Source organism: Melanostigma gelatinosum (assembly GCF_949748355.1).
Source record: "Melanostigma gelatinosum genome assembly, chromosome: 16".
Classification (NCBI taxonomy): Eukaryota; Metazoa; Chordata; class Actinopteri; order Perciformes; family Zoarcidae; genus Melanostigma; species Melanostigma gelatinosum.
In genome coordinates, this window is record NC_136649.1 from 17,891,896 (window position 1) to 17,905,122 (window position 13,227).

Here is a 13,227-nt window from a genome sequence, read left to right on the forward strand (position 1 = left end):
TATTAGCCACACTAGCAGCTTGACTCTGTGGACGGCAACGTTGGTCGGCCGGCTTGCCCACAGCTTTTTACCAGACGAAAATATTTCAACATCTGTTCGATGGATTGCCATGAGATTTGGGACAGACGTCCACGTTCCCCATTGAGTGAATCAACACTTTTCCTCTAGCGCCATCGTTAGGTAAAAATTTCAAATTTGCTCAAAGAAGAGCCGCTAACATGGCGTAGATTTTTAGTCTTGTTAATAAGTGTGCCGAAAAAAAACGAGGTTGTATTTCCTACGTTTCATGATGATAGTCCATTCCTTCTCCCGTTTGTTGTACAATAAGACTAGAAAGGACTCAGAAGGAGGAAGAGAGAAGTTTGGATGGCACGCTCTAATGCTGAATTCTATCAAAGCCATTCATGTTGCAGCTAGTTGTTCAGCCACCAGCATACTACTCCACGAATAATCCGCTTGCTCTATAGAGAAGAGGTTTGACCTTTCAACCACAAACTTAGCTCAGGAGGGAGAAGCAAAGGATCCAGCGGGATTATACCACAGAAAGTCCTCATCGCGTCAGAAGAGCAGCTGAACGCTTCTGAGCATTTTGGCCGTCACTGAACCAACCACAGAGTAACTGGCCACAGTCTGGGGGCTCAGGGACAGCACTGCCATTCAGGGGAGAGGCTATTACAAAACTACCAGGATGTCAATGATTTGTGCAATGAACATGGATGACAAGCATGGAAGTTAATGATGCAAGCCCACTATCAACAGTTGTTAAAATATAGATATATATATTAAAAGAATGAAGGTATTAAAATTGCCATAAATATAACTTTGGACTTATAAAAAAATGTCCATGTCGTTGTGATTAATCTTCTGCAACCGCATCAAGCAAAAACTGTGCTCCAGATTTTCTTGCGTCTGTGGCTTTGAGAGATTTTCAGGCTTTGCTTGATTGAGAAAGGCCACTGTCGGTCAAAGGAAAAAGGTGTTTATTCACCAGAAATTCTGGTTATTAGAATATTGGCAACCCCCTCAGCTACAAATGTCTTTGATTAAAAAGATGGGAGATTAGCTTTTTGGCGAGTTTGTCATAATTAAAGCCTGCATTGTGTAAGGTGTGTGTGTGTGCATGCACAAATGAGGAGGTAGTTGCAGCCACAGGGAGGGCCTGGAAGAAGAAGCGATGGAGGGGGCTCCCTGTGGCTGCTGAATTAGTGCCCGCTGGTTTGGCCTGGCAGCTGCTCTCTGGGCCTGGCACGCTGACAGCCTGGCACTGTGGCGGTGTGTTGTCAGGGCCGACCAGCAGACTGTTGGGGAGGCGGTAACGCCGGGCCCACCAAACACAAACTCTTTTACCATAGAAGGCTTTGTCTTCCAACCATACTTGCGTTTCATGTTATGGCAATATCACTGGATTAGTATGAGATTAAGTTGGGTAATTGAAAAGGGCAAATTACTTTCATGTCACAAGGGAAAATGGAAATGTCATGCTAAACCGGTTATGAGATTTAGCCATGATGAAAAATGTGACCATTATGCTTTTTTAAGCAGCGTTCCAAAACATTCAGGTTTCACTGTGCTTGGCCTTGTCCCATTGGTTAAGACCATGTCTGTGTGATTCACTTAAGTGAAATTCAATTTAATTTAAACTGCTTTGTCAAGAGTGCTCAACAAAAGCCTTAAATGGTCAATTAAATATGATACACAAAGCAATGCCCTCTGTTTTAACACATACTTGTTACTGCAGTAACATAAAACCACCTTGTCACCAACACGCCTTTCATAGATTTATGGAGCCTGATGTGATGATAATGATGAGACATTTTTGATACCTTTCTAAATTACTGAAATTGTTTTTTAACATCAAATATGTACACATTTTTTATCTAAAGTGTAATGCCTGAGATATTCAAATGAATATCCATTCATCCCGCTATTTCCTTACATTATAGTGACATACTGAAAGTGTCATCGTGTATCTGCTGCAGACTGCTAAAGGTGTTTATTGAGTCATATTGAGTTTATTGAGTGTTTATTGAGTCATGAGGGTAGATTCTGGGCCTGGGGTTGGTCTGCCAGGGCCGGCTGGGCCTGTCTTGGCCCAGATGCAGCGTCTTCTGTCCAGGCATGGCACTGGGATATCTGTGGGGCCCAAGCACACCAGCTGCTATCGCCGTGTCACAGACAGCTGTATCTGAATATTCATACAAAGCGTGGATTAATGTCTGCTTGTTTCGCCCCACATGGCACGACGTCGAACAAGCCAAAGTGTGAAGAAAGAAAATCAATCGTGTAAAAGCACGACATCCACTGCAGAGTGCATGGAAAACTCCTACAAACCCTGAACCGAGCTTCTGGCTTGGAGAGAGGGACAGGAGAGAGGGGAGCAATGTGGGGTGGATCAGGGTTGATCAGATCCACACAGCAACAAAACAAAGAGTTGTTTACCATCTATACAGTCCAACAACACGTTTTAGCTGCTGTGGCGTGTTGGCTTATTACCCATGTTTACATTTTGGCTGTTTCATGTCGGGCTTTGGGAGGGCCAGAGAGCAGCTGCCCATCTTCTTTACCAGTGGCTGCTACTGTGGCTGTAATGCCTCAGCTCATGCTCGGTCCAACTTCACATTCAAAGCAATGGCTACCTTCCACAGCCTCGGCTTAATCAACCTTGGCCTTCTTTGGGATTTGTTTTGGAGGGAGTTTAGGTGGGTGCTTGGTCAAATAATCTGCTGGCTGACTGCAATAGAATCTGTGAATGTGTATTAGTGAGTGTTTTGAGACAGGAGTATGAAATGAGCAGATGGTCTTTACTTCCCTGCTTGAATAGGTGGAGTGAACCAGTGGGCACGCCGAAGGGAGATTTGTGGGTAAACTGTTTTACCTCCCCTCTCTTTGTGTTGCATTGGGGAAGGCAAAATGGTTGCTAACTGCTGACGGACAATGGCCCGGCCCTAATGAGAGCAAAGGGTGTTGGTGCTGCTGGTATAATGAGGATGAAGTGGGGCAGCTAATTATTGCAACTGAAGGTATCAGAGCCAGGCGAGCCTATATTTCATGTCCGATATAATGCAATACAGTTGTTGTTTTTGTCCACTATACTTTAATTCACCCATCAAATAGTGTCTTTAAATAACAGAATGTAAGGTATTCGAACGACATGTAGGGCATGCTGTGTGATGGAAGATGTGCTCGTTAAGCAAACTGAAACAGAAAAGACTATCTCATCACGACAGTGAGCAGTCTGCTGTATGTTAATCCATCACAGGATAGTAAAACCATAAGGTGACTGGGTGTATAGTTTATTTGTTCAGGCATGTATGCTACAGCCCTTATCTGCTGTCCGGCCCCTAACTGACCCTGAGAACCAGTTAGGGCGACACAATACCAGTGACACAAGCTGTAAAACCTGCAGGTCAGCGAAAGCCTCCATTCTTACTGGCGAGGATCTTTGTGGCAGCCATGTTTGTCTGGTGGATGTCTTGGTGATTTATGGAGGAAATGGTGTGTGGGTGTTCCTCTCGTTCTACCCACTCGTCCACAGCTGTCTATCAGAAATTATTAGTACACTCAATTAACAGCCATGCTTTTGAATGAGCCATTGTTTTGCTTTGGATCTCTTCGTTTTGTGTTCAACCTGCGCTGATTTACATCCTTCTATTGTAATTGCTCTTTCACAATCACTAAAATGAGCTGGATTTTGATGATTGACCATTGGTTGATTGCAGAGTGGGTTATATCCTTGAATAAGCAGTACGCACTCTCCTCATCAACAACAAGCTTGCAGTGATTGCTGTACCAATGCCCACGCAGAACCAAGCTGATGGTGGTGATTGCCCTTGCAGAGTGGGTGCAACACATAAACAGGGACACATAAATGAGCTTGTTGGAGATTTAGTAAGTATCTTAAATTTGAAATCCATCAAACATTTATTTGACTAACTTTAATGACTCCTCAAATACTTGAAATGTATCATTATCATGTGTAAAAACAGTCATCTTTGACGTTGGAGGTATGTGCATGGGGCAACTTTTAGAATTAGGCTGAAAGTCTGTTTTAAAATGAATTTATAGTACGAGGTCGAGTTGACTTCCTTCATGAGAAGTTAGGGCTTTTTAGACTCCGAAGGCCACTTTTTTCGTTCTCTCGTACGTAGAAAAAATACTTTATATTGTGTAAATAAAGATAAGAGCCACATGCTATTTCATCTTTTGAAATTTATGGTTGCAGAGTGTGGGTGTAACAGAGCTCATAGAGCCCTAAAAGGAGACATTTTTGCAGAGGCTTACAGTTTCCCATCAAGCCTGTGCGTTTGCTCTCGGTGGCAGCAGGGCCAGAGCACGTTCCCGTCATTATGAGGGCTCCAGAGAGAAAGAGAGAGAAACAAAATGGTTTCCAGGTTTTACTTTAATCTGAAGAGGGAGGGGTGAGAAGAGGGGAGGGGGGGGGGGGGGGGCACAGGTAGCTCCGGCAGAGAGACGCAGGGCTGTGGGAAACCAGGAGTGGGTCAGTGACATGACATTATACAGATAAAAAGCTCTTCCCTGCCTCATCCTGCACAGACACACATACACACTCACACACACACACACACACACACACACACACACACACACACACACACACACACACACACACACACGTGTGAGCACACATTTACTGTGTTTGGGACTGACTGAAGATATTTCACGAGTCAGATTATCAGTCGTACATTGGTCTTTCATGCATTATTCTCAGGTTGTCAACCAGAGGCAGCCATTAGAACAATGAGCATTGTGATGTCTGACAGTGACAAACCCCTGCAATTCTATGAGTTACACCGGGGGATGACACCCATACAGGGGGGGAAATGGGTGTAGAGTAGAAAGGGAAATGACACAATGCTCAAATTTCATTGTGTAACAGAGCAAACGACAGCAGGGGTCCTGGGGTTTTCAGTAAGTTTCATGTCAGCGGGTTTTAGTAGCGACATGACATCATTGAATTAGTAGTTCCCTTCTCTCTGGTCTTTTACAATAAAGATAAATGTATGTCTAAATGCATTGAATTACACACTTCTAAAAGGCATGTATTTAACACTCATTAACTTCAATTCAGCACACTCAGCAGGCAGACTCGTCCAGCAGGACTCCCAAATTGTCCCCTGCCTTATTGTCTGAGGAGGAGCCACGTTGTCTACAGAGGGTCCCATTCTTCTTTGTGCCCTGATAGGTTTACCAGCAGCAGCTTAGAACAAGGAGTTGCTCTCTCCCATAGGACAAACAGGAGCCAGCCTGAATGTGGCCCCGATGCTTATCTGTTTCTCTCGTGACCACTGTCTGTGCTTTGGAAATCAAATGCCACTATTTTGACAGTCCTTACATTTATACTGTTTAACTCAGAGCCTATACAGCAAGAACAAAATAAAAACGTTTTAGGGAAATATGATTTTTACATTTATTTTACAAGAAGATTTAGCCGTTTCCCCTCGTGGCAGACTGCTAGCTCGTGTTAGCTTCATATTTAGCCTACCGTACTGATACGAGAGTGGTAACAATCTCATTCAACTCTTTGCAAGCCAGCATATTCAACAACATACTGAACCATTCTTTTAATCTGTGAACAACCGGGAGATGAAATGTAGCAGAAGCGCCAACATTTCACAATGGCCAAGCCATTTTGTTTATATCATAATTGCATCATGTTCTCGATTGAGATTTCATGCAGTGCTTCTGATATCTGTCCAGATCTTACAAAACATCCACCTCACACCTTTAGGATGTCCAACGAGCTCTGAGCCAAACTAGCAGTCCTGTACCACTTGCATTTGTTTGTTTCTCCAACAGACACACCTGAAGTAAAAGAGTTAATGAGACCCAACAAATGTTTAGGGGGCTTTCAAGTGTTATCCAGCATCACACAAAACATCTCCAGTTCTAATGTTGTCATCCTGCCATTTTCCCCTGGAGAATACTTGGTGCCATGGTAATGATGGGACAAAATGAGACTGGCTGGAGGGAGCAGAGAGCGACCATCGCCTGCCATCAAGTCTTGCAAGGGACAATCCAGCTTTAACGGTAAGTTACGTTTATTTCTAAGAGTGTAGACAACAACTGAGCTGATCGAGATATGACAATATGGATGTTGTCCTTGCTTCAGAGTAGGGTTTGTCTCGACTATCTTCATATAATATGGAGAAGAAACGTGGGGATTTAGCCACATTCCAGACCAAGTCCAACCGAGGGGTAAGAGCTTTTTTGTTTTTGCTTTTACTTGACAGGAGAGAGCGACAGACATCATGGGAGCGAGACTCAAACTGAGGACATCAAGGTTATATTGTGAGTGTAGTAGAGTGTTAGACACATTATCCAATTTAAGAGAGGTTACGAATAAAATGCTGCCAAGAAAAAGACAAGTGAAAGCCAAAGCAGATCAGAAAAGAGCCAAGAAGTGCTGGATCCCAAACACAGTATCGTTCCGGTGATGAGCTTTGATTTGTCGTGATTTTAAAGCCCTAAAGGGTTCTTTTTTGTCCAATCAAGAAACGCAGAGCTAAACAAATGCACACTCATTCCAAATGAGCCATGCAGGTATTTGTTCCTGTACAACACTGGAAGCACTGATACATTGTGACATAATTCAAGCAAACATGCTTGGCTTTGCATAAACAATCAAAGCTAGAGAACAATCCACTCTCTTATAAGGGAGGCACTTCCTTCTGCTTCCCTCTACACTTGCAGGAATACTGTTATTTTACTGTGGGGGAAGTTGTTTTTGTATAGAATCACAGTCTTTTTTCACGCTTCTGATGACTGCCAGGGTCCCTTTTTCCCTTGCCTTGCAACATTTTGTTGTCCATGTAATTTTGTAAAACGATAACTTATTTGGCTTCATATCAAACAGGCATGTGAGGTTCTGTTCGTATCAGGGGCTGATCTCAAGGCTGTGTGCTTAAGTTAGCATGGTTCCCAGCATAGTTCAGCCTGGCATGAGGTAGTGTGAAGCGACCCAGCTGCAAACAGGACCTCATGTGTGACCTGCCCCTGCTGCCCGGGGGGGAATGACTACAGGCATATAGTTTGGGGTGGGGGGGTGGTTCCCATGTCACAGCTAAGGGCATGCTCATGTTGTGGATCTACTTTACATCATGTTTTTTTTTTTTTTTTGCACTCCTCTGACAAGCCTGACTCTTTGGAGACCTTTAATCCCTGGTCCCACTCTGCTCGCTGTCAATCTCGACATCCCCGGCGGTCATTCCCATCCATGGGAACATTGGTTGTGACAGTAGGACTCCCGGAGGGGATGGTACAGGGTAGATCTTGACAGAAAATCCCAGCGACGCCAGAAAGGCAAAGTTTTGCAGTTAAACGAAGTCTCTGCTGCAGTTAAACTGAGTGCAGTTTTAGGTTACTGTGGTCATTTCGTAAAAAGGATTCGACTCTCTGCCAGCCCGTGGCTCCCTGTATGGACAGGCCACGTGCTCCGAGGGAGTAGGAGGATGTGTCAACTCTCCCTTGAATAGGTCACTGCTGCGGGAGCTTGATGATGTAGGTGAGAGCATGAGGGCTGATTAAGGGCCAGGATGTGTGTGAGACATCCTCTGATGTTCAGGAATTCCCTCATTTAAGCGGGTCATGTTGATGCTCAGTAGGACTCAGCCTGCGGAATAAACAGGGGAGGTTCCTCCAGCAATTTCAAATAAACACACTTTTCATTTCGTCAACATGGAAGTGGTTGTCACAACTGTACATTTTTTAAATGTACCATTTCCTTTGTAGTAGGCCTAAAGCTTGGTTAGATCCCTGCACATTACAGGGCACATTTCGTCCGTTTGCTGTGGTCCGTACATACATATAACAACCTCTCACTGTGCATCAGCTTGTCACATAAATTGATAAATATGGAAATGCCATGGTATTGGCATGGCGTCAAGCATTCTGAGTGAAGCGTAAAATTAGAAAACTTCTTCCAGTTGGCCGATAGTTAAACGCTCTGGATACATTTTTAATAGCCTGAATTGCAGCAATTACAGAGACCATTAACGTATCAGTTCAGTGTACGGTTCAGTGCTGGGGCCCTGATTTTGTTGTTGTTTTTTTTCCTTTCCTGGCTCCCCCCACCCCTCCCCCCCTCTCATGTCTGACAAATCGTTTCCAGCAAATTTACGATGGTCAAACTGCGGGAGAACAATACCCCGTGGACGTAACACACCGCAAGCTCTACCACATGTCCCAGAGAAGACCGAGGTGCTCGCAGGAAACACTTGCTGAGATAACAAGATAGTAAGGAAAGCAGGGCCACTGAAAGGCCATGCAGAGAGTAGGAGGGCGGACTGACTATGAAGGAAAATGTCCATCGAGACGGTCTCGCTTTAGAGCATAATATTGTACACGTACCTTAACTAAACTGTGAAAAAGATGTACAATCTACACTGTTTTCCTGAGTCACAACCGAGCTGATTGAGAGATGAAATTCTGGATATTGTCCTTGCTTCAACGAGTCACTTGGCTGACCATCAGAGTCTGTAACATCGGACCATGCCTTGCCAGGACAGATAGATCTCCACCAACATGATGGGACAGCTAGAGTACGAGCCTAACAACCAAGCAGAGAGCCACTGCCTCCTGGTGAGAATACACATTTAATAAAACAGTTTAGATGCACATCTGCAGAGGTTGATTACATGTATTTAGCTGAGATAATTATTTTTGGATCTCACGCACTATAATTACAGACAGCACCTGTGCCTGGCCCACCTGCAGTCATTTCCACTAATGCCAAGCAGCAATTTAACCGTGATTATATCAACAGGGGGAAAAGGAAACATTCAGCAGCAATACAACTCAATAACTTTACGATTAAAAAATGCTGCTGCGCTGAGAGGAAAAGCACCGTCTCAACAGGATTCCTGGATTAATGAACCGCCAGCCACCGGTGCATGAAAACATTTAAAAACCCTTACCCCCCAAGGCAAATCAGTGTTTAAATCTTGCCAGCTGGGTTAGGGTTGAGCAATACAGGTGACATGGAGGACAGCAGGATCAAGGTTATCAGTCAGGCTAATTGATGAGCTTACTTGTTTTCTCTGAGCCTAAGTATAGGCATGAGGAGGAAAAGGAAGACAGTCTTCAAGGCTGCCATGTTTATATTGTGAGGACAGAAGTGAGAGGTCAAGCAGAGCTTTGAGTTTTTAAACCAATCCCTCTGTTTGTCAGTGATCTCCTGGTAAGGTATCTCCTCTACACAATCATTCTGGTGGGAAAGGAGAAACAGGGAAGTGGCAAGCCCTCTCAAGATCAATGAATGTGGTGGAAAAAGGAGTGGCCGAGGGTAGCCAATGGTGGCCGGGCGACAGGGAGCCGCAGGGAGAGAACGTAAACAAGGAAACCACCTGATGTGAGCGGGGTCAGATAAATGCGCAGCCCTCCGCACAGGCAGGTGCTTCCTGAGTCCTGCTCTCTCAATCAGTTGAGTATAATTCATGACATGATGGCAAGGTTTAGGATCAACCCACAATCACTGCCTGTCGTCTTCACACTAGAGCTAAAAGCAAACACTCGGGGATAGTAAAGAGCAGAGTGCTAGGAGATTCGCTGAAGCGATAACGATCATTCAGGCAGTAAAGATAAGAGCAGCTTGCTGTCACTCGGATAACATACAGTGCATAAGGGGAAACGTGTTTTGCAGGGGTCTGTGTCTGCAGATAGAGGGCCTATACTTTTAAAAGGGGCAGTCAGGTGAAAACTGCAGATTGCAGAGACAATCTGTGTCTCCAGCTACAGATACAAAACCGAGACTGAGAATATCTCTTCAAATACAAGCTGACCTCTCCTTCTGCTCTCTTTCATTCTCTTCCTTTCTTTTTCGCTTTGCTGGTTGGTCTGGGATTGTTTTGTGCTGTCCAATGAGGAAGGAAGTCGGTGTGAGAAAGTGCCTGTTTTTTTGGGACCGACAGGAATTGGCCTCATCACAAGCGGTTCCTTTTTTTGCTGCTGGAACAATGCACTGGCGTCACACCCCTCGACTGAACCTCGGCATTTCACATGGAAAAATGTTCCCAGAATTCCGCTCCCAGGCTCAGGGTAAGGCCGAGGATGGGGCGAGGGTGAGAGGGCGGGAGGTGGAGGGCGGAGGGTAACGGCTGTTAGCGGAGCGGCTGACAAAAAGTGACCAGTGGACACTTGTCACTACCGCAACCAGGGAAAGTAAAGTTCCACATCCAAGTTATGGCATGTCAACAAAGAAAACAAAGAACTCATAAACGATTCATGGTCCATCACACACTTCTAGCTTCTAGCAATGCAGCCCTACAAAATAAAATGATGATCACTACCTTAATCTCACAAACCTTTTCCTACTGTTTCCTCCTATGACACGACACAGTAGTAGGCCTGACCATGTTAAGGCAGGGTCTGACCACACAGGCGAAAGCTCAGTGAGTAATATTGTGACATGTCAGCTGAATGTGCACGAGTATTGTACTCAACAGCTTGTTAGCCTGTCAGCCTGTGGATGATGTCCCTGCTGGCTGCGTACTTTGTCGAGACTAGCTGTTGCAGTTTGGTTGATAGTTGGACAAGCTTCAGTGAGGTGATTGATTTAAATATTGTTATGGTCTCCGGAGTGGCACTGCTGAGATATATTGTCATTTCCTTTATTGCAAAATATACCTTTGACTTGATTCTATTGGGGGCTTCCATAGACTTGAAAACACACACAACTCGATGTCATCTGGTTGGAATCACAGTATTGCACTTTTTTACTCTGGTTCAACATATAGGGCTGCAAGACAAACAACATAGCCCCTGTTCAAATGTGCTGGGTCTGCACTTATACTATCAGTGTCCTTCATCACCATGGCTAATAAATCACCACGTAGTGTATGAGAACACAAACTCTGAACAGAAAGATTAATATGCATGGAACAGTTACCAATTCATCTCAATCCATTAGAAGTGCTCCAAAGAAAACATCAAAAATCCTTATGTGTGCATCTAGGAGCGGCCATCGTTATGTCACCACGCCATGAGGGATCACTCCTCTTACACATTAATTTTCCACACTTTCTTCCTCATAAGGAAGAAATCGGTTAAAAATGTGAGCATTGCGCAGTGGGATGCATTTTTGAAAGTAGTGAATATTAAAAGTTTGACATCCAGCCTGATCTGGAGAGCACAGAGTTCTTGAGAGATGTCAAATATTGGACATAGACATGAAAATTGCCCATGAGAGCCAAGTCAGAGGGGTAACAACTAGGGTAACATGGGACTTACAGGGTCAAGTTGGAACAACACTCCACGGCTATTAGGCCTGGCAGCGAGGGAGCTCCTCCTGGGCGACAGGGCCAACTTCAGAAATAAGGCCGAATGCTTCACCGCTTCAGCCCACTGGTTAGACTCTGTGAGAACATATTCATCACTGTAAACACGCAGCCCTTCGACACAGTCTCATCAGTGAAGATCCAACCTCAATGAGCCTTTACTAGACAAACAGGCTGCAGCAGACTCCTCACCACCAGGCTCCCACTGAGAGAATTAATCAAACCCCCATCCAGTCAGCCCCTGTTGTCTCAGTACGAGGCTGGGTAAGCATGGACAGAGGCCTAAGTGATGTCAAACATGGCATGAATCCCATTCACTCGCTCATTGGCCGCAGAAACACAAACTAACCGATGAAACATCTTCCATCTGTGCTGCACACTGCTGTTAATATCATGACCCAGGCCTCGAGTTGACTTGGGTAACAATCACTCTACACAAAAGCATTTGCATCTGCTGTTTGTCCTGCAGAGTAGAGATGGGTTTGTGTGTATGTACACAGTGAGCAGTTATGAGGTCAACTGCAGTTCAGCTATAGCTAAACGGAATACAAACAAAAGGTCACATTTCACGCTGATAGCTCTCGGTAGGGCAAGGAAAAGGCCTCGCACAAGCACAGAGAATGACACAGAAAGTGGGTTTCCTGAGATCCCTCTCACCTTCATACACACATCCTCATGCATTACTCTGAAACACAACAGTCCCACACACAACGCCTAGCAGAGCAAAGTCCCAAGAATCTATACTTCCCAAGAAGCAAGGAAACTGCTCGTGCATCGACCAAATGGAAAAGGGACAAATAGGAATTTCAAATCGTGAAAGGAAATAACAACAAACCCTCCAAAACCACCTCTAGATCCGTCTACATAAATGAACAATAATATAGTGTAGTGTGCTGTAGAGGGCATGTGCCCCTGGTCAGGAAGTGGAAGAAGAAAAAGCAGATAAGTCTCTGGATAATTAAACCAGAATCACAGGCTCGTATATCACACCAAATCACAGCGTCTAACAGCAGGGCATGCTAAGGTGAAATTACTAGATGCTTATCATGCTGATGGTGTTCAGTGATTATGTTCAATCCTTGCAACTGTGAAGATTAATGGTGGCTATTACTTTGATGAAAATTTCCCCTGATTCACAAAGCCAGGTCGTTTAAAATAAAAGACAATTAAAAGGAGCTATTTCAAACTCTCCTGTGGCGCATCTGTGCTGCCAAAAACCCCTTGAGGACACAGAGGCCCCACTGTGGAGCACATAAAGGGATTGCACCTGTTCACGCCTCATGCTAACAGGTAGATTAGCGTTTGAATTGTGGGTTAGCGTGGCCTGAGGCTTCATATTCTCAGGCTGGTCTTCTATTGCTAAGCGGTCTGGTTTTAACAGCCCTCTTCACACCAGCACGCTCTTCCATCTCCTCCATTTATCTCTTTCCTTTTCCTGCTGTGAGGTTTTGTCTTGTGTGAGGCAAAGATGCTTTGACTCTGGCGAGGGAGGATTTCCTCAAGGCTACAGTAGCTTCTTCCACACACACACACACACACACACCTACACACACACACACACACACACACACACACACACACACACACACACACACACACACACACACACACACACACACACACACACACACAATTAGCCTGGTAATCACTCAAGAGCTTGCTCGGACACAAAAACATGTTTGGCTTCCGTGCCTGGGAGTGTCCTTCATGTATTTATTTTCTAAGTGCAACACAAACAGCAGCAACAGAGGGACAATGACAGAAAAACACTGTGAAATGGAAATGCATCTGCTAAAATGTAGAAGGACATGACAGCAGGACATGACATCATTTGGCTAGAGTGACAGATATGGGCGTGCCTACATGCCCTTGCTAACAGTCCATGTATCAAAGGTGGAGCTGGTCTGTTAGGATCAATATCAAGTATTGAAGGGGT